Raw genomic sequence first — 6,900 nt, forward strand, 5'->3', positions numbered from 1 at the left:
CGTGTGCCACCACGCCCGGTCTGGCTCCACATTCTTTCCAGCATGTGCATTTTTTGATGTTAGCAATTCCAGTGGGTGTAAGATGGACCCTCATAGTTTTGATTTGAACTTCCCTGATGAAGAAAGACTTTGAACATTTCTTTAATTATTCCTTGGCCACTCACAATTCCTTTGTTGAGAATTCTCTGATAAGCACTGTACCCTATACTTTAAGTGGGATATTTGGGTTGTTGGTGTCTAACCTCTTGAGTTCTTTAGAAATTTGAGTATCATCCCTCTGCCAGATGAAGGATTATTGAAGATTATGATCCAGTGTGTAGGCCGCTGTTTGATCCTACTGACAGTGTCCTTTGCCTTACAGAAGTTCCGCTGTTTTGTTTTTTTGTTTTATGTTTTTTAAAGATTTATTTATTTATTTTATGTATATGAGTACACTATAGTTATCTTCAGACACACCAGAAGAGGGCATCAGATCCCATTACAGATGGTTGTGAGCCACCATGTGGTTGCTGGCAATTGTACTGAGGACTTCTGGAAAAGCAGTCAGTGCTCTTAACCACTGAGCCATCTCTCCAGCCCAAAAATGTATGTATGATTTGACAATTCATGCTCCTTCATATCCCCATTAGTTATCCATTTGGTACTTCCTCTTGAATTACTGACTTCTGATAGAATTATGTAGAGATGCTAGATATTGCAAGAGCAATGAGATGTATTATTTTGTTTTGTGTTGTATGTGTGTGATGTGATAATTGGCCTTTAGGCCCCCATGGATATGTGGAGACTGGAAGATGATTTTGTGTGATCACATTTGGCCATCTTTATACATTGATCAATATCAGTTTGCCAACCTTGCACACCGGAAGTGTTTCGCACTGAGCCTTCTCATAGATGCTCAAATAAGATTAGGTGAATGGTCCCTCCATCAGGACTTAGTTATTCCATGGGTCTAGGATGATCGAGACCTGTTAGAGAAACCAGCGGAGAAAGGGAAGCGAGACCAAGCAAAGACTTCAAGGTCTGTTTAATGGAGGCTAAGAACCTGGTTATAAGAAGAAAGAGAAAAAATAGGAAGGTGTCAAGGGGGGATAATAAAATACAGAGAAAGGGATGGACATCTGGGGCAGATGCTGATTGCAAAGCTTCTCTTGGAATGTCGGCCCTAAAACAGTTCCGGGCAGCCTTCAAACATTCTGCATTTTATCTTGGAGTGTCAGCCCTAACTAAACAGTCCCAGGCAGCCATCAAACATCTTTTAGCTTATCTTGGAGTGCCATAAACAGTCCCAGGCACCAAATGGAGACATGAAGGAGGAGGTGAAGCTGGCAGTGCCAGGCGCCAGGTGGAGACAATGAAGGAGGGGGTGATAGAACTCCCTTCAAAGGGTCAGCCGGTTCTTCAGGGTGAGAGTTGTTGAGGGTCTAGTTTCCCACAGTTTGGTCTTTCACAGTGAACCAAACATTTACCAGAAAACATTGCCTTCCTTTTAGATTGTAAACATATTGTCCTATAAGGATGGAGGAAAACAGTACAAGGTGATAACACATTTTATCTGCAAAAGAAAATGATGTACTGCTAAGTCCTTTTAAAAATGTGTTATTTTATTCTTAGGTGGGAACCCTTCTTTAGAACACTTTTCTCAGCACCACAAATGAATGCCACACAACTGTGTCAGTGGGTAGAGCTAGTTGCTTCTACACCTGATGACCTGAGTTCCGTGACTGAGAGACCCATATTATCTACAATTTTTTTCTTCCTTCTTTCTTTCTTTCTTTCTTTCTTTCTTTCTTTCTTTCTTTCTTTCTTTCTTTCTTTCTTCCTTTCTTCCTTCCTTCCTTCCTTCCTTCCTTCCTTTCTTTCTTTCTTTCTTTCTTTCTTTCTTTCTTTCTTTCTTTCTTTCTTTCTTTTTTATTTTATTGGTTTTTCAAGACAGAGTTTCTCTGTGTAGGCCTGGCTGTCCTGGAACTCATTTTGTAGACCAGGCTGGCCTCGAACTCAGAAATCTGCCTGCCTCTGCCTCCCAAGTGCTGGGATTAAAGGCGTGCACCACCTCCCAGCTGCTTATTTCTATACTTAGGTTCTGGCTTATGCATGTCACACATCAGCAGTATATAAACATGTTAAACAAAATAAGGAACAACGGTGTGAGTTGCAGCCAAACCTTTTTGAGTTGTACCTCTAGAACTCACATATTGGAAGTAGATAATAGACAGCTGTAAGGTGCTTTCTCACTGCTACCTACACCCATGGCACAGGTGTATATCCACAAACACAGTTGAAACAATTTTCCATGGAAGAAATTAACAAAGCAAAAAAAGAACAAACCCAGTTTTGAAAACATATGAAATGATTTGCCAGTTTAAATTATTACTATTAAATTTTAGCACTTATTACTGAACATCAAAACCATGAGGTTTACTCTTTAGTCCTTACCTTGTCATTCATTGTTTGGTTCAAATGTAAGTCATTGAAAAAACATCTCAGCTCATCTTAGAGGTGCATACCTGTAAACCTATTACATTAGAGATGGTGGTAGGCCTGTCTCTGAGTTTTAGGCCAGGGTCATGTACATAGTGAGTTCTTAGACATGTTTTATAGTGACATTCTGTCTCAAAAAAAAAAAATCTTAAAAGAAAGAGAAAAGAAAAATCGAAAAATTTCACTTTATTGAAAATTTTCTAATGCAATCTATTCGGTTTCTGGACTCATTTGGCAGCAGTAGGAGCCCACATGCACACCTGTCAATGCATGTCAGGTGTACCTCTGATGTAATTTATGCTTTTTGTAATGAGAGAAGAGTACCATGCATGTATTAAGATTGACTAGCTGAATTGGATCCTATTCTGTTTCCTTAATGCCTGTAAAACATTCATTTCTGAATTCTGAGTGATGGTGACTCTAGGTGACATCAAGGCTGGTGTCAGGGGACCTGGGACCTCAAAACAGAGGTCACTCTAGAACTGTGGAAGTCAGGCATTTCGAAAGAACCTTAGAGTATGGATTGGAGGTGGTTGAGGCTTTGATTTTAAAAGAAAGAGGAAGAAAAGGCTCTCTGGAGTGCAATGCTTGGGGTGTAGCTGAACACCAGCTGCCTTCTATTGTACTCTCTGTATCCACTCAGCTGTGGTGGGTCAGTCCTTTCCTGTTCTTCCCCTCTTTTTATCAAGGCAACTACACAGATCAGTGGATGATAGCACCTTGCATACCCCATGGGGTGTCTCCAATTAGGCCATAAAGCCTCTCAGTCCCTACCCCATTATCCCTGTATCCTGCAGGGATGGTAGGAATTGGATACTCAGCTCTCCCTTTGGTTGTGGTGTAGTGTTACAGTGGACGCCAGGAATTTTAAATTTTCCTTGGAATCTCATTGTGTAAATGACTTTTCCATCTAGTTAAGGACTTCTGTGTATAATAAATATTCATTTGTTAACTAAATGCTTTTCAGGAGAGCAAGGAGCTAAAATTCTGTTCAGAACTTAGAAAAGGGAGAAAATTCTGTTTCAAATTAGTCACACAGAACAAATATTGTTATTCTGTTTTCAATTCTCATTAGAAATTTCCTTTTTTATTTAATCATTTTTATTTTTGTTTTTTGTTTGTTTGTGTGGTTGGTTGGTTGGTTTGGTTTTTTGAGACTGGGTTTCTCTGTATAGCCCTGGCTGTCCTGGATCTCACTTTGTAGACCAGGCTGGCCTGGAACTCAGAAATCCACCTGCCTCTGTCTCCTGAGTGCTGGGATTAAAGGCATGTGGCACCACGCCCGGCTTTATTGTTTTATTTTAAAGAATATTCTTACTATGAACCCCTGGAAGGCTTGGGACTGTACTATCTGTTCTAGCACATCAGAGACTTCTGCCCACCTTGCCTCCAGATTACCAGCATTATAGGTGGGCATGTCACAGCTAGATAAATCAGTCCTTTTAAGTGGCTTAATCAGGATGAGTGGCTGCATCTCTCTGGTTAGGGTAGCTAGAACATAGACTGTGGTCTTAGCTCTACTAACAAAAGTCAATCATGAAATGCAGCCCTCCTGCCTTTAACTCCACTGTCTTTCAAATTAAGAGCACTATTGTTTTGCCTTATCATAACATCTGTTATAAGTCACCAAAGGACTAGGGCAGATTCTGTCCTTATTCTATAGATGGTGAAACTGAGCCTTAGAGTGTTAAGTCATTACTGAATAGATATGTGGAACTTCTCTTCTTACTCATGATGTGTTTCCAATGACTTAATCAATGAAATGAAAGCAACCTCAGCCAGATATGATGGCCCAGGCCTGTAATCACAGTGCTTGAAAAGTGGAGACAGAAAGGGACAGGACAAAAGAGCTGATAAACTTCCCTCATTGGACAGTACCTCATATTAGCAATGAACACTGAGGTAATCATTTTTAGATGCTTGATAAGTATCCTGCTGGCCCATTTTTGGGTTCAACACCAGGCATTCAAGAAAGTGTATAAAAATTGAATTTACTGAAAAATCAAATTACCGTAGTTATACTAGTCCTAACAAAAATAGTATCTAGGTACTGATTGTGGTTGTGCCTAATAAGACAGGTTTTTTTTTCCCCAAGTTTTAAGATGATCCTCCTGAGAGACTAGGCCTGAGTAACACTTGGTGTGCTCTAATACACTTCCCTCCTCTCTGGAGCACATAATCATCAAGCCTTTTCCACTTTTAAAACTATATTTTTCCATTATACTTACAGCATTCCCACCATCTCTCTTCTGTCTCTGAATTCCTTCATAGACAATCTATTGTTTTTCATGAGGGATATTTCTCCTTGAACAACAGTTACTGTTTGAATGTGACCTATGATTTCCTGCAGGACTTCTCAACTATGAAGCAAATTGATGGATGAACAGGAATATAGGTGTGGAATAGAATGTACACATGATGTACCCTGTTCCTTGATTGAAGAGGAAGACATGCTCTGGGAGACTGGAAGAATTGCTTCATAACTACAAAGTTTCCAATCTCAGTCCATGTCTACCCCTATTGTGGCTGTGCAGAGCTCAATGGGCCTGTGCTGTCTGAATCCTTTCAACTATCATCATCCAGTAGCTGTGCAGCTATTTTCCTTAGACCCAGCTGGGTGACCCTAGATAGTGATGGACTCTGGGCAGAGCTAGCAATCAGTAGCAACAGTAGGAGGAAGCTTGTGGGATCCTTCTAGGATTCTCCCTTGATGTAGCACTAGTGAGCTGTGAGGTAGACAACAAGCAATTCTCTACTGAGCGTGGCAGCCACTGTTCAGAACAGTAGGACAAGAGGAGCAGCTTTGAAAGGAGCTGCAAGCACATAGTGGAGTTGGCCTAAAAGTGAGACTATGTGTGCTTCAGAGACAGAGGTGGAAGACTAGGGATGCCTAAGTATATTGTAGTCAGGCAATTTCATTATCTGAAGAAGCTGAAAAATAAGCCTCATGATATTATATTTTCCTGCTGGATTTGGCGTTGCTTTGGTCTGTTCCATCGTCGATATGCTTTGATTCTTTGTGGAATAATATTGTTTATTCTTAGCATTGTATGTTGGAAACATAACAATCTCATTGATGGTCCTGGAAGAGCATGGTTGGGTAAGAGACAGAATTCACTCTCTAGGCATTGAAGCAAGATGTGGCGTTTAAATGGGAATGTTGCCCTTTGCTCCTATGTTGCATACTTATTTTCCAGTACCTGGAAGTCTTTCAGAGGAGTAGGGGAGAAGTATAGGATAATCATTGTGGGGAATTTGGGTGACAGCTACCTCTATATCTAAGGTGGGAGAGGTTTGCCACCACAAAAAGCAAAAAGCTCACTTGCAGCTTTTGGATTCAAGGTAGGTACTTTATCTACTTCACAGAGAAGAGGGCCTATCTTATTTTCATCCTAATCTGTCATTTGTGCTCCCCAAATTCTATTGCTTGTTAAACAGGGGAACTCTTAAGTAGGAGAATTAGCCCCAGGCAACGAGTTCCCTATTTGGCTAATCAATGCAAGTCAGTCAGTCCTTGAATCATACACATAACCAATAAAAATGCAGTCAGCAAGTTTTATTTATGTATTTGAGTCTTCATAGTCACACATGTATGTAACAAGGAAGAAACTGGCAGGGAAGAATTTAGGATGGAGAAGGGATAACTAAGGGGATAAATTGTTGAAGGATATTTGAATATGGTTAATAGAAAACCTAATTGGTATTGAAATATCCAAGCTTGGAAAGACACTGCCTTTTCAGATGCACCTAGGTGTGTCTTGGAAAGGTGTATTTTGGGTGTGCCTCTGACAGCCAAAGCCTCAATACAAGAGAATGCTAAGGAATGGAAAGTAGTGCCCATTTTGAGGCAAGTTACTTGGGAGGGTTCTTGAGGTCTTTGCTGGGTGACTTGGGCAAGGTCAGCCTGGATGGCATTGAGATGCTCTTCTGTAAAGGTGAGAAGTTTTAGCTCCCTACAGACTTGACCCGGGTCCTGCCACCACTACCTCCCCCTTGAGCTGACCTGCTGCAGCCTGCCATGGATGTAGTAAGGGAGATAGAGCCTGGTTTTGTAGCAATAAGACATTTGAGCTTTCTCTTGGTGGGCATTCTCTTTGGACTCTGTCTCTATCTCTTGACTTAGAATAGCATTGTGGAAGCAGAGTGGTAAGAAATAGCAGGACAAAGATGAGGCAGGATTTGAAGAAATAGCAAAGGAGCCCTCCTGGATTTCAATGAGCTCAAGAGGAAGGTAGACTATGTAAAAATGGGCATAGACAAAGAGATTTCTGAGCGTCTAGCAGTTTAATTGTACATTCAAGCTTGTAAATAGATATATTGTATATAGTTAAGGAAATGAAGTTAGCTCACTAGGCTAGCATGTTTTAACCAAGCCTCCCACCTCCTTTGACATTATTGGGAATATATATTATAAAATGTAGT

This window comes from Mus musculus, chromosome 13 (genome assembly GCF_000001635.26).
Source record: "Mus musculus strain C57BL/6J chromosome 13, GRCm38.p6 C57BL/6J".
Taxonomy (NCBI): domain Eukaryota; kingdom Metazoa; phylum Chordata; class Mammalia; order Rodentia; family Muridae; genus Mus; species Mus musculus.